The sequence below is a fragment of the Bidens hawaiensis genome, unplaced genomic scaffold (assembly GCF_021521415.1).
Source record: "Bidens hawaiensis isolate Kalapana, Puna unplaced genomic scaffold, B.hawaiensis_p1.1 tig00008501_1, whole genome shotgun sequence".
Lineage (NCBI taxonomy): Eukaryota > Viridiplantae > Streptophyta > Magnoliopsida > Asterales > Asteraceae > Bidens > Bidens hawaiensis.
In genome coordinates, this window is record NW_027491604.1 from 779960 (window position 1) to 805366 (window position 25407).

The 25407-nt window shown below is 38.4% G+C and overlaps 1 pseudogene; it reads left to right on the forward strand.

Moving 5' to 3' along the window:
• Nucleotides 1-7685: 7685 nt before the first annotated feature.
• Nucleotides 7686-9326, forward strand: LOC143529129 (pectinesterase 2 pseudogene; annotated as a pseudogene).
• Nucleotides 9327-25407: the final 16081 nt, after the last annotated feature.

The window sequence follows — 25407 nt, forward strand, 5'->3', positions numbered from 1 at the left end:
TCATGAGTAATGGTGCTGATGAGAGGTATGTATTTAAGTCTACTAATGATTTGTCATGTGTTTGTCCCCACTTGAGTTTTTTTAATCTTTTTAAGGATATCATAGAATTCTTTGCATCTTTCTAAGGATCTTGAGATGAATATATTTAGAGTTGCGAACATGTCGGTCAGTCTTTGGACATCCTTAATAGCTGGGGCTTTTAGATTCACGATGGTTTTTATTTGTTCTGGACTTGCTTCTATTCCTCCATTTTGTAACCATATATCCCAAGAATTTTATGCTCCTACTCGAAAATGACACATTGAAGGATTCAGCTTCATGTTGTAATTGTCCAGGATATCTAGGCTTCCTTAAGGTGATCGCCAGTCTTTTCTGATGTCACCCCCATATCGTCTATGTAGATTTCCATTAAGTCCCCTAGTTTTTCTTTGAACATCATGTTGACTAACCTTTTATACGTTGCACCTACATTTTTTAAACCAAAGGGCATAGTAATATAACAATATATACATGTGTGGGTCATGAATGCGGTATCCTCATGATCTGATGACTCCATTTGAATTTGTTGGAACTTGAGGAGGCATCCATGAATGCCAGCATCTCGTGTCCTCAATTTGCATCCATCATCTAATCTAGGTGTGGTAGTGGGAACGGATCTTTGGGGCATGCTCTATTGAGATCAGTGTAATCAACACAAACTCTCCATTTTCCATTCTTCTTCTAGACCACCACCACATTGACTAACCATTTTGGAACCTTCACTTCTCTGATCATCCTAGTCTTCATTAATCTTTCAACTACTTCTTGGATCATGATGTTTCTTTCCTATGCAAATTTCTTTCTCTTTTGTTGGATGGAACTGAAATTTTTGTCTATATCAAGTTTATGAGTAATAATATCTTTAGATATACATTTCATGTCTTTGTGTTTCTAGGCAAAGATGGAGATCCTGCTTTGGAGAAAGTTCATTAGTTGAATTTCAGTAAACTCGGGGATACCAGTTCCTATGATCATTTTGATGTAAGGATACTGGGGGTCAAGTTCTGCTTCATTTACATTATGCTCAATGGTTTCCAAGACATCTTGTGCTTTTTTTGTAAACGTTATGCTTGTGTTGGTTTTGTCGTCGGCTTCATTGATGAGGCATATCAATCCTTCGCCTCGTGTTGATCACTTTGAATCTTGACCACCCCCCAAGGTGTCGGCATTTTAACACATTGGTGATATGTTGAAGGGACTACTTTCATATCATGTATCCGTGTTCTGCCCAAAATAATATTAAAAGAAGTTAGAGCATCCATAACACAAAACCTTTGGATAGAATTTAATCCCTCAACATAGACAAGGAGTTTGATTTCACCCACGGTTCTTTTGGCTTCACTATTGAAACCAAATAATACCGATGATTTTGTTATTATCTCGGATTCAAGAATATTTATCCTTTTTAATGTCTCCAATTGGATGATGTTCACTGAGCTGCCACCATCTACCATGATCATGCAAACAAAACGATTAGTAACATATAAAGTAATAACTAAACCATCATGATGAGGATCTTGAAGGTTATCCCGATCCCTTTCATTAAAGAAAACATGTTTTAGGTTGGAGAAGATTGTAGCTCTCGTTAGTTTTTCTGGTCTTTCGGCCTTGGCCACTTTAGCATTGCTGAATAGAAGGTTCCGTAGATATCTGATCCGTCGGAGATGAGGTTCACTATCTATGCATCTGAAGGCGGGGATTATGCCCTCTTAGGAAACTTTTCAGGAGCCTAGCCTCTTTTATTTTTCCTACCTATTAATTCTTTCAGGTGGCCCTAACTTAGGAGATAACTGATTTCTCTCATAAATATATATTTTTTCATATGATCGTCTTCATGAAAGGCACACCATTTGGGTTTATTCTTCCAAGAATTGTTCCTTTTGTTTTCTTGTAGCCATCTCGCCTTATCTCCAAGATCTTGCAGAAAAACAATAATCATTAATTTTAGGGTAACTTCCATCATCCTCATCGTTATCCACAATATTGTCATTATTGCTATCATTCTTAGAATATGGTTTAAATTTGGTTGATTTCGACTATAGGGATTCTGACTTCTTGTTTGGATGGTGATAGTTGCTTGATGGATTAAGCCTTTGTTGGATCACCTTGTCGTCTCCCAGTCATATAAATCTTAACGCCCTTTTCTGGCTTCATCCAGGTTCCTGCAAGGATTCATAATGAGATCCTCATAAAATAAGAAGTCTTTCTTGAGTCCCATCTTGTATGCTTGAACCGCTATTGGTGTATTAAGATTGGGGATTTCTAAAGCTTCATTACTGAATTTGCATATATAATCCCTAAGAGATTCATCGTTACTCTATGTTATCCTGTAAAGATAACTGGTTAACTTTTCGAAGGTTTTGCTTCAAGAAAACTGGTTATTAAACATGTTAGGTAATGTGAAAACCAACTAGTCTTAGATTTAGTTAAGTTGATTGCACAGTAATTACTAGACCTAGTAGTTTGGTTGTGACGACAAACGAAATCCTATCCGAGTTATTGACACAACTGAATATGATATACCTAATTACGAATTTTATATTATGAAAATCAAGTATTGTGCAATGACTAAATTTATCGTATCAATGTGACAAGAACCTAGACTAAATGTTGATGAACACAACTGAATATTGATGCAAGATTTTATAAACAAAGACATAAATTTTTTAAACAATCAATCAATAAAGCAAAGCAAGATCAAATAACATATCCAATCAAAATCTTAATCAATGAATCACAAAAAATCCGATCATAATCAGTTTAAACCAAGCCCTAGCCTAAGGTGATCACAGTGGTGTTTAGACTGACATCGGCAATACGATTAACCCGCTTCTTTGATAAAAGGATTAAAGCATGGACCGATTGGAAAAACAGGAGAACCTCCAAGATGATGCAAAATCGTCCTAGGGATCGTTCTCTACTGCTGGACTGAAAGATATGTCGAATGTGGGCTCAAAACTGATCATATCAAATTAAGTTTAATTTTCACATTTTTAGATCACTTCGCGTAGCACGAAATTCCTCTAGCTTGGTCCTTCGCGTAATGCGAAGGATAAAACAGTCCGGCCTCTTTTGGGACTCTTTGCGTAGCGCCAAAAGTCTGGTCTTCATCCCTTCGTGTAGCGCAAAAGGCTTCAATGGCAGGGATTTCTTGGCCTTTTCTTGTTTAATACATCGGGATGTGTGCCACTCGATTCCACTCATCTAGATCATCATTCTTAGCTCGTATATAACACAGATAAGTGTCCTTAGCGCCCAAAGACCTTAAACACATAAACACGCTTGAAGTGTCAATGTTCACACAATAATTAAACTTAAACGAACATATTAATATAATAATATGCACAAAATGCACCGAACCTTCACGAAGGTAGGGGCAAAACCCAAGCTTTGTCGTTCCCAAGCAGTAAGGCGGTAAGTCTAAGAAAATTTGGTTCGTTTCGGTTTCGTGCATTATTTTACCAGAAGTAAAACAAAAAATAAAACAATGGAGTGGCGTCGGTCAGTAAAACCCGACCATTGTCAATTCCCGACGTTGAGGCGATGAATCTACGCATATTTGGTCGGTTTCCATCACATTCGTTAGGGTACCGGAACCAAAACAAAAATAAAGTGGCAATCAATCGGTTTTTATTACGCTCGTTACAATATTTGAACTAAAACAAACCGATGTGCGTCTACGCGAATTCGATCGGTTTCCGTCACGTTCATTGCGTAACCAAAACTAAAACCTAAAAAAATTGGCATTCGGTCGATTTTTGTTACATTAGTAACGAACCAGAACATTGAAAAACAAAAGTGAAGTGGCCACACATGATAGATGCCCCATGGACAAATCAAGATCCAGCGACTCCAAACCTTGTAATTAATTTATATATATTCCTACGATATCGAAGCTAGAACCTAAAAAATTGACATTCGATCGATTTTTGTTACATTAGTTACCAACCAGAACTTAAAACAAAAAAAAACCACTGAAGTGATCACACAATGATTGGTGTCACATGGATCAATCAGGTTCTGCGCATCAACCTTGTAATTGTTATATATAATAATATATTTATACATGGTGCGGTATATGCAAGTGCATAAGTTTTAATATTATATTTATGTGATTAAATCTATATATTTCAAGAAACGGATATTACAAGTTAAGATGTAAGGGTGGTAAGGGTGATAGCGGGTACCTGGCCTCGGGTACTGCGAATATCATGGTAACATCGCCATCACCCCATAAAGTCCTTTCTGGTGTGTACTATTTCCAAGTGATACAATGCGATCAAAATTAAAGATATAGACATTACAACGGTTGTATTCCCCCATTTGTTACCTATTTCCAACTTTAGTTCTTTTGGGTGATTCTAAAGACTGACGTCACCCCTTTGAGTAGTCTAAAGTGGTTAAGAGTAAAATTTAGGTGGCATTGCAGGTAGTGACGGATATATAAAAAAAGTTGATAATGTTGATTAAAAATATAATTTTTAAGGGTAGCTGATACATAAAACGAAAATAGCAATTGCACTAAAAATATTATTCATCAAAAAGTTGAGGATAGCAAGGACTACCACTCAACCTATACTAGCTCCGCCACTGAGTGCGGGATTGATTGTGTATTTGAGTAGTTTTTATACATGAAAGGAGCACCCCCAGTACCTGACCGATTTTTCTGTATTAATACGAGTAAATTTGACATCCATTTTTGAAAATTTCGTAATAACTTTATGGTGATCAATTGGAAAGTTATGAAGTTGGCTATAAATAGTCCATCACTTGGCTTTCATTGAACATGAACTTATCTACGTTACCTATGGTACAAGCGCTTTACGTCGCTAGATGTGTGTCCACTACCAAGAAATCATCCCTATTAGTAACTGTCTCACCGCTGTTTTTTCGGTGTTTTAGTGTTCATTGTTCAAAAGTTAATGAATCGGCTAGTAAATCATGCTTCTAAATAAATTATTAATTTCGTTTGTAAGGTTTGCCAAAAATCTTGGTTTCAGTTCACACCCTCGTTTTCTTCCTATGATTCTGGTACTCGCAATGACAACATTGTGGGTGCAGAACAACGATTTAAATTTTAAAAAACATCTTTTGGATTTTACCAGAGTTGGTCTATAATATGGTACAAGCGGCGGTTTAATCAGGGTGACAAGGTAACCCTATATTTATATAAAAAATACCACTTTAACTCAAAAATTAGTCCAAAAATGCATGATTCCATGCTATTGGAAATGCAGCTTTGTTAACTGATTGATTCAATGTTTGGAAAGGCCTCTAGGTTTATTGGCGAAGCTAGAAAATTTTTTCACAAGGGTCTGTATTTTTTTGGGTCGGTACTTAATTGACTATCAGTACTATATAAATTTTTTTGAGTCTAGTCCAGATGCTCGGGTCTGGTAACCGGTATAATTGTTTTGGTTTGGTTCGTCAATCCCGGTCGGGCTGAATCAGGTCAGGTCATATAAAGAAAAGATAATCAAACGAAATATTATATAACAAAATAAATATACATGAAACTTTATTAAAAATGCATAATTAAACAACATATCTAAAATTGTTCTATGGGGTTTTCATTTTTCAAATCTAACAAAAACATTATTTAGTTTGAAATTTGTAAATAGTTATTTTTTATTGAAACAAATTAATCATCATTTAATTTCTCACAACCCATCCGGTTATGCCAATCGAACTTTACATATTTCATTGCATAAAACATCTTCTCCGCTTGTGGAAATGATGTTGGTGAGCAAAGCAATATATACAGAAAGCCAAAATAATTTCTTTTAAGATTAAAACTCTTAATCTGTTTAACTCACCCGACATCTTACTTGCGCAATCATTAGTGCTTTTTTTAATTAGGTTAAATATAGATTGGATTGGAAGTTTGGGAATTGTGTTGATTATTCTTCAATATAATAACAGAAAACAAGATAATAACATTTGTAATTGTTACTACAGAGAGACTAGTAATCGCGGAAGAGAATGATGTAGATGACATCCTAGTCATACTGGTCGAGTTCTCGTTTAGAATGTATTTTCATGATTGTGATTAGGAGTTCATAAAGAACTCAGTTTTAGGAGAGAAAGAGAGGAACTACTTTCAGTATCTCTTATGATTTTAATATTATTCTCTCCCTTACAAACATTTACCAAATAAGAAACTCGTTATTAGTTAAGAAGGATAATTATGCTCATCAACACTTACCAACTAATAAAATGATGTATAATTAGTTATTTTGATTTATTTAATATGTAAATAGATATATTATTTATATATTTATTCTTACAACTTTTGTTTAAAAATTAGGAATAGATTAAGGGAAATTTGTGCTTAAATTTGTGTTAAAATTGTATTAAACTCAAGTTTAGTTGGATAAATTATTTATATACATTTATGATTATAACTGTAAATATGTAAATTTATTATTGTGGTCGGCCTCGAAGTTTCATGGGGTCATTTAGAAATTCTAGTATGGTTATTATGGTGTTCTAGAAATTCTACAGGGATCGTTATCAAAATTTTACAGAGGTCGATTGGGATTTTAACACATATATACAATTAAAAAATAACTTTCACATGGGAAGTGGACCCAGACCAATACCATAGGTTCGCCGATATCTAGCTTAAAACTTTTAACATGAGGTAGATATGGGCACTAAAAGTCTTTGCTCTAAAGTCTAGAAAATAAACCAGTATTACCAGTAATACGACGGTTCAAATTAAAAATCGTTCTTCTAATTTATTGGGCTAAAATGTAACGACCATTTGCCAATCATCCAAGCTAACCGGTATTACCTGCGGATATAAACCAGTTTTTACAACACTGGTGCACAAACTTTAAATCACTTTGGTTGAAGTACTTTGTTTCCGTTCATATCCTCCTTTTCTCCATATTTGGACTGACCAATTGTTCAAAAAAATTTATTATTTGGACTTAATAATTACATTCATGATGCTGCTTACTATTAGAAGAAACGAACAAAATATTGACAGATGACTTTTTCTATGAGATTACGCGAAATCATGTGTCGGGTGACCTTAAATTCCGTATTCACGATTGATTGTGGGGGACGGATATCCATATCGTTATCCAAATGAAATATTGATTGTGCGCCATGTATAACATTATGAAATGTTGTGTTTCTTAGCTAATTAAATATATTAGTTTTTGATTTTAACCAAACTTGCTAGAAATATTTAGAACATTACAGCCCTCCCTTGCCCCTTTCCATTTTGATCCTCAGTACTGTAAATTTATTAGCTCTAGTTCGGTTATGAAAAAGTGGTTAACAGAAACGGAATCAGTCATTCAAAATATCAAAAAAAATAACCGGCAGTTAATGCTTAGATTCGATGTTTTCGGTTAATTTGGTTTTATGCCCACCCTTGCGGGGATTTCTCTCCCTTAGAAGCTTTGCCCTTTGGAACACAATTAATTTTATCTCTAAAGTAACGTGAAAGAAATTTATTGTTAAAGTTGATTGATCGATTAATTAGTTAGTTGGGAAGGGAAAGCCACATGTTTTAGACTAGACTTGTTGACGAATATGAATGAGTACACGGTTAATTGAATAAGACATGCAATTGTTATATATGAGGGGGGGGGGGGGCTGATTAGATGTATTCTATTGTATATATATATCTCTACTTTTGCATGGAAGTCTCTCCACAACAAATTTAAACCAGTACTAAACCTCAAGTCTCTTAACAATTTGCTTTGTTAAGATGACAATATTTCCATTTTTAGTAACTCTGATTTCTTGTTTGTTGTTTCTTCGTTTTCCAGGGGTGTATGGCTACACCATGTCTGAGATACGGTCATGGTGTAGTCAAACACCTCATCCGGAACCTTGTGAGCATGTCTTGGCCAGCAAGCGAGGTTACGGCCCGATGAAGAAAAAAGATGACTTCATCAAAGCGTTGTTAAAGGTTACCCTAGAGCGAGCGACAGATGCTTAGTTAAACACTCGAAGGCTCGGTCCAAAGTGCCAAAGCAATCTAGAGAAGACTGCATGGAACGACTGTCTCCGGCTTTATGAAAACACTGTCCAAAGGATCAACATGACTATTGATCCTACCAAGAGTGTAACAAGGTTGAACTGCAAACCTGGCTAAGCACAGCCCTCACGAACCTCGAGACGTGTAAGGTTGGGTTCGAAGAGCTAGGTGTCGGTGGCTCCTTGTTGCCACTAATGAACAATAATGTTTCATCATTAATTAGCAATACACTGGCAATGAACAAAGAAAACAAATCATCGAGTTACGATCCTAGTTATCACAAGGGGTTCCCTTCATGGGTGAACCGCGGTGATCGGAAGCTATTACAATCCTCAAACCCTGCTTCCCAGGCTAACGTTGTGGTAGCTCAAGACGGTTCTGGTGATTATAAGACTATTGGTGCCACGGTAGCAGCTGCTAAATCCGGCGGTGGGAGGTACGTGATATATGTGAAGGCTGGCACCTACAATGAGTACATTGAGATTAAATCTGATAACATTATGCTCCTAGGAGATGGTATGGGCAAAACAATTATAACTCCGACCTCTCGTTTTTCTACCAATGCAGCTTCGAGGGTTACCAAGACACGCTCTACGTTCTTTCAAATAGACAGTTTTATAGCGAATGTAATATGTACGGCACAGTCGATTTCATTTTCGGCAATGCTGCAGTTGTACTTCAAAACTGCAACATTTACGCCCGTGATCCTCCAAACAAGACCAACACGTTGACCGCCCAAGGATGGACCGACCCCAACCAGAACACTGGAATCTCTATCCATAACTGTCGGGTTGCGGCTGCCTCGAGCTGGAACAGTGGGGTTAAAACGTATCTCGGAAGGCCGTGGAAGCGATACTCGAGGACGGTTTTTCTCAAAACGTACATGGATGGTATAGTGAACCCGGCGGGTTGGTTGCCATGGAGCGGTAGTTTTGCACTTGATACGTTGTATTATGGTGAGTACCTGAACACCGGGCCAGGTTCATCCACTGCGAACAGGGTTAAGTGGAAAGGATACCATGTGATCACTAACGATGCCGAGGCGGCAAAGTTTACTCCGGGGAGCTTTATTGCCGGCGGGTCATGGTTGCCGGGAACAGGTGTGCCCTGGACCAGTGGCCTTTAATTCACTCGTATAAATGTTATCTAGTTATACACATGTTGAGTACTTGAGTTGATTATTGATTTAAATGTTTTAGTTTTTAAGGCTCAAAATTAATATAAGTAAATAATGAGCGGCTTGGAAAGCTATGCCATTATTGCCATTTACTTCTTTGTAGCTTTTTAAATACATGTATTTTTAATTGATAAAAAAATCTTGTTACTATAGATTAGTCAAAAATATTTTATATATATCACATTCTAGTACGTATTTTAATATGTGAGATATGATGACACACTTTTTGCATTCGATATTTGAAAGATGTAATTACGCATATTAGAATTCTAGGGAGCATCAATGAGCTTAAAACCCTTTTAAGTATACTGATGATCCTCTGCTCTTCGTATCGAAACTAAGGTAGCGTTTGGCAGTGACGGATCCAGGAAATTTTTTCACAAGGGTCGGGAATTTTTATGGTCGGTACTAGTACAACTGTCGGGTCAAATTGGGGCGGGTCATATATAAAAAAAGGATTACCAAACAAAATATTAGATAACCAATATATTAAAGTTGTTCTTTACGAGTTTTCATTTTTTGAAATCTAACAATTACTTCATCTACTTTAACATTGATAAGCAAGTCTTTCTCAATGTAACAAATACAACTGTCGCTTAAATTTTTATCACCCATTTGATTACGCAAATCGGACTTCACATATTCATCGCCGAAAAGAATCATTCAACGGTTGCGGTTGCGACGGGTAATACGAGAGCTAACTTTTATAAATGATACACCAATGCAAAGGAATGGTGTTTCTTTGTTTGAACCATCAGTTGAACAAGACTTGCTAAACCATTCAAGTTTTTAAATCGTTTATCTCCTTTCAAATTATCGATGTATGTCGCGAGTTCAACCGGGAGTCTTCTTTTATCACTTTCAATCGTAATATTTTTGGTATAGAAAATGCCTGAATATGTCGCGAGTTCAACCAGGAGTCTTCTTTTATCAATAATATTTTTGGTATAGAAAATGCCTGAAAATGATCACAAGGAGTCAAAAAATCAAAGAAACAAGTAAGTTGGATGTTGGACTATAAATTGAGTTAGGTTTTGGGCTTAAAAATTGGATCGGATATTGGACTAATGGATTTATTGATATTAAAGTCTAGTTTAATAGGAAAAATTGTTTATATAACGTTTATATAATTATCTTTATAAAATTTTCATTGTATTTTTTATACGGTTAGTCTCAAAATCTCATGGGGGTCGTCTTGAAATTATATATGGTTCGGCTTCAAAATTTTACAGGGGTCGGGGTCAAAATTTTACAGGGGTCGGTCGAGAAATTTTCGGTATATTAACACTAAAAAAATTTCACATGGGACGGGGGACACCCCTTACTTACATGTGAGTCCGCCTCTGGTGTTTGGTATGCAGTAGTGACAGGGGGAATGGATTGATTCATTACATGAGAATGAAGAAAGTGATGTTTGGTTACTCAATGAAATGAAATCATCCATTACACATAGAATCTCATTCCATCAAACGATTCCTTCCCACCCCTAGGGTCTGTTTGGTATGTGGTAACGGAATGAGCGATGGAAATGAATGAGCTAGGGAATGGAACAGGGAAGGTAATGGAATGGATCATTAACATTCAATTGACATGTTTGGTTACCATGTAGGAATGACATGAATTATTAGTTTTTAATTTTTATTAACCTAGCAAAAGTCAGAATAAATTAAAAATGGTAGGGTCGGATGGTGGTGGTGGGCAACATGAGCGATAGTTGGGGTGGCAGGTTGTGGTTGCAGTGGCGGTGGTAAGCGGCGGGTGATGGTGATGGCTAAGAGTGATGGTTGGTGGTGGCGGTGGTGGGCGGCAATGGTAGGTGGTGGTGGGTGGCGGTGGCAGAGGGGGGTGGTGGTGGTGGCAACGGGCGGCGGAAGCGGGTTGTGTCGGGCGGCGAAGACGGATGGTGGTGTCGTCGGGTGACAGAGGCGGGTGGTGGCGGAGGCGGGCGGCTGAGGAGGGTGGTGGTGGCTGGCGGCGGAGTCAGTGGTGGGTGGTGGCGTTGGTGAGAGGGCAATGGGTAGTAGTGGTGGTGGTGGTGAGAGGGCAATGAGTAGTGGTGGTGGAGGTTGGTGGAGGTGATGTAGTGTGAGAGAGATGGAATGAAAAAAACAAGAGGGGTTGATGGAATGAATTTGGGATGTTTTAGAGGGAATGAAATGGACATGGTAACGAGTGATTCAATTCATTGACCAACCAAACACATTTTTTTTATTCCATCATAATGGTTCATTCTATCCCGCCTCTCATTCATGCGTATCAAACGCTACCATTTGTGAAAAGTAAAAACAAACAAAAGTGAAATATAATTTCAACATAAAATTTAAACGACTGAGAGCTTAGCGGGTAGTGAAAAGGGAGAAATAATCAAATATGAGTAATCAAGCTCTATAAAAGTTGGAGATCAGAAGCTTCGACATCTTTTATATTTCCACAGAGACCGTTAATATTCAGATATCCAAAATTTTGGATAGATCGGAATCCGTTGGAAAATTAAGATACATATTCGGATTCATATTTTTTTAACACCCGTGACGTGTAAATACATAGAGAAAAGTTCCATGAGTGTTTTAAGTTAATTACCCACGGTACGCAAATTTACTAGTTTTGAAAAACAGCACCAATTATTAGTTTTGGTATATTATTTATCTATCATTTCAATTTATTTAACTTTATCTTTTCCATTTTTTTTTTCTAAATCATAGTTGAGATGATATAAAATTGAAATCCAAAAGCTATAGCATCGGTTCTCTCCAAAAGAATGAAAGGTATGTTTGTTTGTTTGCTCAAGAAAAGTGCTGATGCGTGCATTAAAAGTATAGACAATATTCAATCAACATACACCATAATTAGTGTGGTTCAAATGCAAATAGAATAAACATTGAATCAAAGAAAAGAAAAAAAAAGAGACGTGATAGAAAAGTTGTAAATAAGAGACCGTCGGCCAAATACGCTAGTAAAACAAAATAATTACTAAAGTTGTAACTGATTACATAATTAATCTAGCTATAAAAACATTTATGTATTTATGATGAAATATCTACTTTAGTTATGTAAATAATTATGCTAGTCGTACAATTAAATTATATATGTGAAACTTCATCGGATTCAAAATAGATGATTTAATAATTACTCTAATTATTTACTAATTACTTTGGTTAAAAACTTTTTTACTCTAGCTATTGTAATAATTATACACTTATAACTAGAGTAATAACATTACAATGATGTTACTCTAGTTATACTAATAATAACACAGTTAGAACATATATATATATATGTAAATTTGATGTATTTACAATAATTTTTTCTTCACTTCGTATTCTTCGCATGATAATCCCACTTGTACTTTAACTCACCCTATATGTATGTGTTTGTGTGTGTTTATATATATATATATATATATATATATATATATATATATATATATAAATGATTAAAGTAAAAGTACCAAAAACCCTAAGAATTCTAAAAAGTCTAAGGCATTGTGTTTTAATTTTTAATCTTGATTTTTTGATTCTTTTGGAATGGAAGTTTACATAAAAAACCACCATATGTGATAACTTTAAACACAATAAAATGTATTTTATATATGATTTTTAACACACTGGTAAAATTTTAAACATTTTGGTGCTTTAAAATTCATATCTAAAATACATTTTCATTGTGTTTTAAATTGTTTTATATGATATTTTTTTATATAATATCATGATAAAGGAATCTAAAACATCATTTCTAAAGCATAAAACAAAATGCTTATATAGACTTTTTATACCTCTTATGGTTTTTGGGTTTTTTTTATTTTAACTCCACCCTGTATGTATGTATATATATGTATATAGTGTGAGTGTGTGTATGAGAGAGAGAGAGAGAGAGAGAGGGAGGGAGGGAAAGAGAGATTTCACAAGAATAAAACAAAGAGGTATAGCTAGATGGCTTGATCTGTCAATAAACTTCCTTCCGAGTAATGGACATGTGCAATCTTACTTGTGGCGGATTACTGACGGATATTACTGGGATCACCGGCAGACAACTTTATCGATAGAATTGCAATAACTTATGAAAGATCGTTCTAGGTGGTCTTTCAGATGGTTTAGGCCGGGTCTAGAGCTTCGTTAATCCGCCGATAACTATTAACGAACTACTGACCATACCAATTATTCAAATTTTCCATCTATTTTTGGAGCTTACCACCATCAGCAATTAATGAAGTACGTTGGAAGTGAGTAGTGTATTAAACTCGTTTTTCAAGTTGCGCAAAACTAATTGACAAAAGAACATTGCTTCTATATTACAATCCTGAAAAATGAAAATAACAATAATTTCGACTAAAAAGGTATACATTTTAAAGTGTAAAGATTACAGCTTATTAGATGATTTCACAGTCAATTAAAGTATGTAGAATTTTAACAAGATTCAGATTAACATTTTTCTCTGAAGAAACACGAAATCCCTCTCAGTCTAATTACCTAGTCCATGGTGAAGATCAAGTATTTCACACGATGGATTAGTATTATCCTGCACGAATGAGTAAATTCACCTACAAAACAAAACATCGTGAGCTCGTTACGAGAAGGAGATGTGGGGGGTCTTCTCCTAACCACCATTCGGCGTGAGAATCAGTATTTGTATATTAATATAGGGAAACAATATTCTCTAAAGGAAGCTAGAGAGTATTGCCAATTAAGTATTGAAATGTACGATCCTTTGCCGTTTGTAGGTGGTTTAGTATCTATAGCCGACAGAGGTGAGAAAGAAGGTATGAACTTATGTCATGTCAGGCAATCCATCAATCAGAATCCTTGAACGTGTGTTAAGGATAGTTGGTGGGCAGCATGGTCAACTGATGTTGACATCTTATACTATGTAGTACTATTGACTGCGTGTTGTTAATTCCCCGTTGGTTGGGTGTTCTTATCGATGATTATATCTCCTTTATGTACCATTCTCATGGAGATATTTGGCGCTCCCATTCCCGAGGTGTCAAGGAATTTTTGGCGCCTGGAGACATAACATCCAACATCATGATATATGTATGGCACATGACATAACACCCGACGGAGGAATGTTATTTACTAATGGGTTGGTTTGATACCTTACCTCTACAAGACCCCCAATCCATTGTTGTCCTCTAATGTCGACTTGAGGGGAGCTATGGACTGAGTGAATGTCATTGTTTGTTCTTCAAAGATTTCTCCAAATATTTCCCCTCGTGGGATTTTTGTTAGAAACCTTCAGTGAGATGATGCCTGGAAGATTATTGCGAACTTTCTTTATGCAGATCCTTTTATGGCGGAAGGTTTTTATGAACCTTCTCTAGGCGTAGCCTTTTATGGCGGAAGGTTATGAACCTCACTTAGGCGGAGCCCTTTATGGTAGAAGGTTATTATGAACCTTCCTTAGGCGGAGCCCTATAAGGCGAAAGGTTACTATGAACCTACCTTAGGCTTAGCCATTTAAGGCAGGAGTTTATTATGAATCATCCTTAGGCTGTGCCTTTTAAGGCGGAGTTATTATGAGTCTTCCTTAGGCGGTGCCTTTTAAGGCGGAAGGTTATTGTGAACCTACATTAGGCGGAGTGTAAGGCCCCGTTACTGGCGCCCTACATTTGGACATTGGATTTACTCATAAACACCGTTCTAAATATCAGAGTTATATAAAAACTTTCGCGAAATATTAAATACTCAACCATTCGTTACAATCATCCAAAATTTGTCTTTTAAAACATAAACATAAATATAGTATTAAACATCATGACCAAATCTTCAGATGCCAGCCTCGTCCACTCCTGCCATGTGTCACCCTCAGGCTAGCTGTTTCAATTTATTCGCCTGCGTGCATACTAAAAGTCAGCTAAGCTGAGTGAGTTTTAGTTAATACACACAATACATTCTTATATTACATACTTAACCTCTTTTACTTTCTTTCATACATACGTAAGTATATACCATCGTTCTTACTTTCATACTTTCTTCTTTTATACTTTCATATTTTATCTTACTTTACATACATACTTATACGTTTTAAAGAGCCTTTCGCCCCATAACCTCACAGATATTATGTGACAATCGTCAATTTCAGGTTAACTCCGTTAACTCAAATCCGTCAATTCAAACTTAAGATCACTGAATCTATAACGCACACCTCATTACATTTAAACTAGGGTTTAAATGACGCTTAACACTTACTACATGTGTAGTCTTTCGGGAATTGCACCGAAACGCAAACGAGTTGACGCAAACGATTGGTGAATAAACAAAAAACGTCAAAACAATAATTATGTGATAATTAGGTGTTAGACTTATGTGTTATGTGATAATATTGGTTAAAACACTAACTCAAGATGTAAACAAGTTAGTTTAAGCTTGATAAGTAATACTTAGAAGTGGAGGGGCCAAGGTGTAACATATTATTATTTATAATATGTTAACCCTAACTCTTTCCTCCTCCCCACACAATCCGATCGCCCCCCCCCCCCCCCTTGGTTCCCTTGGCTGCCGTCGACATACACATACATACATACAATCAATTTCAAGCTTTTGATTGAAGATTAAGGTGCTAGGAAGGTATAAACGACTATCCTATGCATCCTTTATACTTAATCTTGACTTTTATTGGGTTAATTACAAACCCTAGATTCCGATTTTTACATGTTATTGTATTCATATGAGTTTGTTTGATTTGATGATGTATTGATGATGAATTGATAACTAGAATTGATATTGCTACATGTTAATTGTTGTGTCTTTGATTTGAGTTCAAACAAAAACCCTAATCATGTATGTAATGTGTAATTGATGTGCATGGATAGTGATTATGGAGTCTAGAGTGTTATATGAATGAATTATGGTTCATAGATAGTTAATATGTTGAGTTTGGATGCAAACAGTTTCTGGACAGATTGTGTTATTGATGTTTAATTGACTGTAACGGGGTGTAAAGGTAAAAATTGGTTGAGATTATTGATACTACAGTAAACTATATTGAGTCTAGTTTCTAAAGAATATAAATTTGCAATTTTTGGACGTTTAAAAGTTAACTTTTATGATTTTACAAAAACGTTGTGCAAAGCTGAGTTGTTAGAGCTTCTGTTAGGTTGTTTTGTAAATATTATATCTCATGAACTACGAGACCAATTGGGTTGGTTTCACTTCTGGAAGTTGACTTATTGAGTTAGGAACCTAACCCAAGTGGTCTTGCATTTGTTGGATTTTTCGTTTAACGGGAATTTAAAATAACATTCTGTTGCGTATAAATTTGACTATTGTGAGTTTGCGGTGGTAAATTGGTCATTGTGAGAAATATATATGGAATAAAAATACAACAAAATATGTTCTGGAAACCTAACACATACATGCTTTTGTGATGATTTTTGGTAAATTAATTGAGATGCTATGATCGGTGGAATAGACTAGTTTTACAAGTAGAATTCTGTCGTTAAGAAACTAGTTGCTTAATTTTGTAAAAGTTGCATGAAACATGATAATTGCTAATTAATTGTCGTGTTTTGACCAAATTGCCCTTGAGGGGAATGATTGCTAATTAATTGTCGTGTTTTGACCAAATTGCCCTTGCGGGGAATAATTGCTAGTTAATTGTTATGTGTGACAAAATTGCCCTTACGGGGAGTAATTGCTAGTGATGTACATTATAAATACATGACACGTAAATAATTGCTCACACATGTAACGTATCACAAATACACTTGTTCAAGTCACACACGATTCACAAGAGTAAACACGAAACATGTTGTGTGCATAGGTATTATGTGCCGGGTCTAGAGACTCGATAAATTTCCGACACTTAGAAAAATCTCTTTGTTGTTTTAGAACGTTAGAGAGAGTTTTTCTGTGACGCGCAGCTTGGTGAATTATTTTGGGAATACTTCGCAAACAGTGAGTTTCACTTTCCCCGTTTTAAACTGTTTTCAAACGCTTTTCAATTGGGGGAGATAACATACTCCGAAAACGCATTTAAGATTTTGTTAATATAGATTATATATCACTTGTAAAGACTAAGTGGCAAACGCAATAACTAAAGTCTTTCATTCACATCGAACCATTTAATACTGGATAATAGAGAGTCATTGTTGAGTAGTACTACTGGGTTTGACAAACCCCACCCAACGCTAAACTCGACTGGAGGTCGAGTGGGTGTAATCTTGGCTAAACACATACCATGGTCGGGATAGACCTGGTGGCAAGGCAAATGATAAACAGTCAGCTTCGGTGTCGAACACTTAGTGATACTTGTTTTATAGGCTAGCTACCTATAGATATATAATTGACATAACTCTATCTGGTAACGTAAAACGCTGTAACGCAAAACGCTGTAACGCAAAACGCTGAACGCAAAACGCTTTATTTTATATAAACTTGTGAACTCACCAACCCCATGTTGACACTTTTAGTATGTTATTCTCAGGTAGCCGAGGCGGGCGCGCGGTTTAGGATCATGCATTGCTTGAAACACTTTTAATAATGCAAACTTATTTTAAACTGTTATCATTGGGTTTTAAGTCGTCCTGCGTGACGCAACATTGGTTTCTATGGTTTTTACGCTCCTGCATTTAATTACTCGTAAACGTTTTCATGGTTTTGAAACTTTGTTTTATGGTTTGATTATAACTAATGAATCCGATCCTGTTAGTTCACACCCTCCGACGGTAAAACTCCGTTAGTGGATTTTGAGGGTGTGACAGATTGGTATCAGAGCCATTGGTTATAGCGAACTAGAAGCTGCATGCATACTAGACTATAACCGCGACGACCCATTAGTTATAATGATACGCACTGCATAGATTTGTGTAGTCTTTGTTATCTTATCTCTTTACCTCTTTCACTCATACGCGCGCGCATACACGGCTTACCTGTAGAGATGTCGACGCCACCCTCATCATCATCCGATCCGATGACTCATGCTCACGGGAAGGAACCGCAGTTACCTACCGCATCGCCACCCCGAGTAGTCCCGGAACTCGAAGCTCCCGCACCGAAGAGGTATCACTTATCCGGAGGAATGTACGAAAACGAAGTTAGCTGGGATTGGTACCCTAATATGATCAGACGTATGATCTATCGTGAACAAGTTCCCCCATTACCTCACCCGAACCATCCTGCTTACCCCAACACCCTACCACCCATAACCGAACCTGTAGAGCGTGTTCTCGCAGCTGTTGTTTCTTGTTTGGAGCGTGACGTTGATTACATGCGCTATACGAGAGCGAAAGTATTCGGACTGTTAAAAGATGGAACCGAGACTAAGGAGGAAATTGCCCGCATGACAGCGGCCAGGAAGGAAATGCAAGAGGCTAGTGATCAACAGATGAAGATTATGAGAAAGATGCAAGCCGAGATGATAGACTTGCAAGAGCAACTCCAAGAGGCAAGGACCCGAACCGGGATAGCTCTAGCGCGTTGCGATGTCTTACAAACGAAAATTGCTCAGAACGCAGCGGAACCTGAGGCAGAGCCTGAAGGGGAAACCGAGGAAAATCCCGAGGAGAAACCGGAGGAAGAACCGGCTGAGCCATAGGCACACTCGGACGTGTCCTCAGGCGACGACATCTCGGGATGATAATACCTAGATGGCTGGAAGAAACGCTGGACACGGACGTGGTAACATCAACCTGACTGCAGCAGAACTCCAAACATTGCTGAACGACCACGCGGCGGCTGCTCTAGCCGCACATGTCCGAAACCAAGCTGGAGGTCAAATTGGAACGTGTACCTTCAAGAACTACCTTGACTGCAAGCCCAGTACGTTTAAGGGCACTGAGGGAGCTATAGGCTTCCTGCGTTGGGCTGAGAAGGCCGAATCGGCGTTTGAGATGTGTAATTGTCCCCCCCGCCAGTAGGGTCAAATTTACTGCTGGAACACTTGAAGATTCTGCTCTCACTTGGTGGAATTCGAACGTACAGATTCTTGGATTGGAGCTGGCTAACGCGATGAACTGGGAGGAGTTCAAAAACATGATGCGAGAAGAGTACTGTCCGAGAGAGGAGATTGCAAAGTTGGAATCCGAGTTTTGGTCATTGAAGATGGTGGGTTCAGAAATCGAAGCCTACACCACCCGTTCTCACGAGTTGCCTGTGATGTGTCCATGGATGGTAGATCCGCCGAGTAAGAGGATTGAAATGTATATTGATGGGTTAGCACTGCAAATTCAGGGCATGGTGACGTCTTCCAAACCAGCCACGATTCAACAAGAGATCCGATTAGCTCACAAACTAACGGATCAAGCAGTGACCCAAGGTGCACTACCACCTAGGGGTTCAACCACTAAAGCCCGTGACAACCCGAGCACTGACAACAACAGCAACAACAACCCGAGCAGCGGAAAGAGAAAGTTTGACAACACCAGATCCTCATCCTCGAACCTCCCACAGCAACAACACTACCGTAAGCCCAAACTCACTCGGGGCTTCAACAATCAGGGTCACAATAACAATAACAACGGCAGCGGGCAGGGTTCGGGCGGATATGCTGGGAAATATCCGAAGTGCAATAGGTGCAACTACCATCATGCTGGCCCGTGTGACCGTGTCAAGTGTCAGAGATGCGGAAAGATGGGTCACCAGGCAAAGGAATGTAGAGGAGACCTTGCGGCAAAGGGTGCTCCTAAACCACCTATGACGACGAAGGGATGTTTCGAATGTGGGCAGGAAGGTCATTTCAGGAAAGATTGTCCCAAGCTGAAACAGAACGACAACAATGGAGGTAATGGAAGTGGCAGTAGTGGTGGAAACAATGGTAAAGGAAGAGCTTTTGTTATTGGGTCGGGTCAAGCCCGCAATGATCCGTACGTGGTGACTGGTAAGTTCCCTGTGAACGATTGTTTTGCTTCTGTATTGTTTGACACTGGAGCTGATAGGTGTTTCGTGTCGAAAGCCTTTAGTCAACTCTTAGACTTAATTCCAACTCCGTTAGATGCTAAGTTTCCTGTTGAATTAGCTGACGGTAAGACTATAGTAACGACTCATGTACTTGCGGGATGTAAGTTAAAACTGTCAGGTCATGTTTTTGATATTGACCTTATTCCTTTTACTCTTAGTAGTTTCGATGTCGTGGTCGGCATGGACTGGTTATCCGAGAACCGAGCGGAGATTATATGTCACGACAAGATAGTCCACATTACTACCCCTTCCGACGAGATCATTTCGATTCAAGGTGAGAGAAGCGGCATGACCACCAGCGTCATTACCCTCATGAAGGCGCAGAAGTACCTACGAAAGGGTCATCCGGCAATTTTGGCGCAGATTGTTGAGAAACCCGCGGAGGAGAAGCGAATTGAAGATATACCGATTGTGCGAGATTTTCCGAAAGTTTTCCCAGAGGATTTGCCTGGACTCCCTCCTATTCGACAAGTCGAATTCCAAATTGAGTTAACACCCGGTGCAGCACCCATAGCACGAGCCCCGTATCGGCTCGCACCGGCGGAGCTTCAGGAACTGTCCACTCAGTTGCAGGATTTATTGGATAAAGGTTTTATCCGACCTAGCTCATCGCCATGGGGAGCCCCTGTCTTATTTGTCCGAAAGAAGGACGGGACTTTCCGCATGTGCATCGACTACCGGGAGTTGAACAAGGTGACGGTCAAGAACCGTTATCCTTTACCCCGAATTGATGATTTGTTTGACCAGCTTCAAGGATCGAGTTATTACTCGAAGATCGATCTGCGATCTGGTTACCACCAACTAAGAGTGCGCGAAGAAGATATCTCAAAGACGGCTTTCAGAACACGGTATGGTCACTACGAGTTTTCGGTTATGCCTTTTGGCCTAACCAACGCACCAGCCGTATTTTTGGATCTCATGAATCGAGTATGCAAGGCGTACCTCGACAAGTTTGTGATTGTTTTCATTGATGATATTCTCGTCTACTCCAAGGACGAAGCTGACCATGGAGAACACTTAAGGGTAATTCTGGAATTATTAAAGAAGGAACAACTGTATGCTAAACTCTCGAAATGTGAGTTTTGGCTTCGCGAGGTTCACTTTTTAGGACATGTGATCAACGAGAATGGTATCTATGTCGATCCCGGTAAGGTAGAGGCCATCAAAAACTGGGAAGCACCTAAGACTCCGACTGAGGTGCGGCAATTCCTAGGACTGGCCGGCTACTACCGACGTTTCATCGAGGGATTTTCAAAGATTGCTCAACCCCTCACCGCTTTGACTCACAAAGGCACTAAGTACAATTGGGGTGACGCGCAAGAATATGCTTTTTAACTATTGAAAACCAAACTCTGTAGCGCCCCTATTCTAGCCCTCCCCGAGGGAACGGAAAATTTCGAGGGACACTGTGACGCATCAATACAAGGTCTCGGTTGTGTGCTGATGCAACTCGAGAAGGTTATAGCTTTTGCCTTTCGACAACTACGGGTTCACGAGAAGAACTACATGACCCATGATTTGGAACTCGGAGCTGTGGTGTTTGCCCTTAAGATATGGAGGCATTACTTGTACGGGACCAAGTTTACCATTTACACCGACCACAAGAGTCTCCAGCATATCTACGATCAGAAGGAGCTGAACATGCGACAGCGTCGTTGGGACGAGCTGCTTAAGGATTATGATTGTGCCATCAAGTACCACCCTGGCAAGGCCAATGTAGTGGCCGACGACCTCAGTAGAAAAGAAACAGATAAACCCAGACGAGTGCGAGCATTGCAACTCACGATTCATACCAACTTACCCGATCAGATTCGCGATGCACAACTCGAAGCTTTGAAGGATGAAAATCTTCCATCAGAACTCATGCGGGGCATGAACAAGCAACTTGAAACCAAATCGGACGGGGTCCGATATTTTGAGAACCGGATTTGGGTTCCACGATACGGAGAGTTGAGAACTCTAGTGATGGACGAAGCACACAAGTCCCGATATTCTATCCACCCTGGCTCAGATAAAATGTATCATGACTTAAAGGCACTTTACTGGTGGCCGAATATGAAAGCCGACATTGCCACCTACGTGAGCAAATGCTTGACTTGTGCCAGAGTCAAAATAGAATATCAGAAACCATCTAGTCTACTGCAACACCGGAACTCCCAATGTGGAAATGGGAACACATCTCAATGGATTTTATCACGGATTTACCTAAGACACCAACGGGATGCGATACCATCTGGGTGATCGTTGACCGGTTGACTAAGTCTACACACTTCTTAGCGATTAAGGAATCGGACAAAATGGAAAGATTGACTCACGTTTACATGAAAGAAGTGGTGTCTAGGCACGGAGTGCCTGTCTCAATCATTTCCGATCGAGATTCCCGTTTCACTTCGCACTTTTGGAAGTCACTACAAAGCGCACTAGGCACCCGTCTTGATATGAGCACAGCATACCATCCTCAGATGGATGGGCAAAGTGAACGAACTATTCAGACTGGAGGATATGTTGCGTGCATGTGTATTGGATTTCGGAAAAAGTTGGGAACCTCACTTACCTTTGGTAGAGTTTTCGTATAATAACAGCTATCACACAAGTATTAAAGCAGCGCCGTTTGAAGCGCTGTACGGACGGAAGTGTCGATCACAACTCTGCTGGGCAGAGGTGGGTGACAGCCAAATCATTGGTCCAGAACTGGTACTCGAAACTTCGGAAAAGATTGTTCAAATCCGAAATCGCATGGCAGCAGCACGAGATCTCCAAAAGAGTTACGCCGACAAGCGCCGAAAACCTCTTGAATTTCAAGTGAACGATCGAGTGTTACTCAAAGTCTCACCTTGGAAAGGTGTGGTTCGCTTTGGAAAGCGAAACAAACTCAATCCACGATACGTTGGTCCTTACCGGATAACTGAGCGCATTGGCCCGGTGGCGTACCGACTGAACCTACCAACGGAACTCAGTGGCGTACACAATGTATTCCACGTATCCAATTTGAAGAAATGCCTATCTGATGAAACCCAAGTAGTCCCTTTGGAGGAACTGCAAGTTGATGAACAGTTACGTTTCATTGAAGAACCAGTCGAGGTTTTGGATTGGGAAACCAAAACGCTCAAGCACAGCAAAATTCCAATCGTTAAGGTTCGTTGGAACTCGAGACGTGGACCGGAGTTCACGTGGGAACGCGAGGATCAAATGATGAAAAAGTATCCTCACCTTTTTGAAGGGCTGACCAAACACAGAAAACCGCGAAACCCGACAAACCGTCAGAAATCACCGGAGGTATGAATTAAATTTCGGGACGAAATTTCTTTCTACTAGGGGATGATATGACAAACTGAAAATTTTTTCTTACTTTTTCAGACACTCATCACGACTTGACTCAAATTTTCGGGACGAAAATTCTTTAACATGAGAATGATGTGACAATCGTCAATTTCAGGTTAACTCCGTTAACTCAACTCCGTCAATTCAAACTTAAGATCACTGAATCTGTAACGCACACCTCATTACATTTAAACTAGGGTTTAAATGACGCTTAACACTTACTACATGTGTAGTCTTTCGGGAATTGCACCGAAACGCAAACGAGTTGACGCAAACGATTGGTGAATAAACGAAAAACGTCAAAACAATAATTATGTGATAATTAGTTGTTAGACTTATGTGTTATGTGATAATATTGGTTAAAACACTAACTCAAGATGTAAACAAGTTAGTTTAAGCTAGATAAGTAATACTTAGAAGTGGAGGGGCCAAGGTGTAACATATTATTATTTATAATATGTTAACCCTAACTCTTTCCTCCTCCCCACACAATCCGATCGGCCCCCCCTGGCTCCCTTGGCTGCCGTCGACATACACACACATACATACAATCAATTTCAAGCTTTTGATTGAAGATTAAGGTGCTAGGAAGGTATAAACGACTATCCTATGCATCCTTTATACTTAATCTTGACTTTTATTGGGTTAATTACAAACCCTAGATTCCGATTTTTACATGTTATTGTGTTCATATGAGTTTGTTTGATTGGATGATGTATTGATGATGAATTGATAACTAGAATTGATATTGCTACATGTTAATTGTTGTGTCTTTGATTTGAGTTCAAACAAAAACCCTAATCATGTATGTAATGTGTAATTGATGTGCATGTATAGTGATTATGGAGTCTAGAGTGTTATATGAATGAATTATGGTTCATAGATAGTTAATATGTTGAGTTTGGATGCAAACAGTTTCTGGATAGATTATGTTATTGATGTTTAATTGACTGTAACGGGGTGTAAATTTGAAAATTGGTTGAGATTATTGATACTACAGTAAACTAGGTTGAGTCTAGTTTTTAAAGAATATAAATTTGCAATTTTTGGACGTGTAAAAGTTAACTTTTATGATTTTACAAAAACATTGTGCAAAGCTGAGTTGTTAGACCTGCTGTTAGGTTGTTTTGTAAATATTATATCTCATGAACTACGAGACCAATTGGGTTGGTTCCACTTCTAGAAGTTGACTTATTGAGTTAGGAACCTAACCCAAGTGGTCTTGCATTTGTTGGATTTTTCGTTTAACGGGAATTTCAAATAACATTCTGTTGCGCATAAATTTGACAATTGTGAGTTTGCGGTGGTAAATTGGTCATTGTGAGAAATATATATGGAATAAAAATACAACAAAATATGTTCTGGAAACCTAACACAAACATGCTTTTGTGATGATTTTTGGTAAATTAATTGAGATGCTATGATCGGTGGAATAGACTAGTTTTACAAGTAGAATTCTGTCGTTAAGAAACTAGTTGCTGAATTTTGTAAAAGTTGCATGAAACATGATAATTGCTAATTAATTGTCGTGTTTTGACCAAATTGCCCTTGAGGGGAATGATTGCTAATTAATTTTCGTGTTTTGACCAAATTGCCCTTGCGGGGAATAATTGCTAGTTAATTGTTATGTGTGACCAAATTGCCCTTACGGGGAGTAATTGCTAGTGATGTACATTATAAATACATGACACGTAAATAATTGCTCACACATGTAACGTATCACAAATACACTTGTTCAAGTCACACACGATTCACAAGAGTAAACACGAAACATGTTGTGTGCATAGGTATTATGTGCCGGGTCTAGAGACTCGATAAATTTCCGACACTTAGAAAAATCTCTTTGTTGTTTTAGAACGCTAGAGAGAGTTTTTCTGTGACGCGCAGCTTGGTGAATTATTTTGGGAATACTTCGCAAACAGTGAGTTTCACTTTCCCCTTTTTAAACTGTTTTCAAACGCTTTTCAATTGGGGGAGAT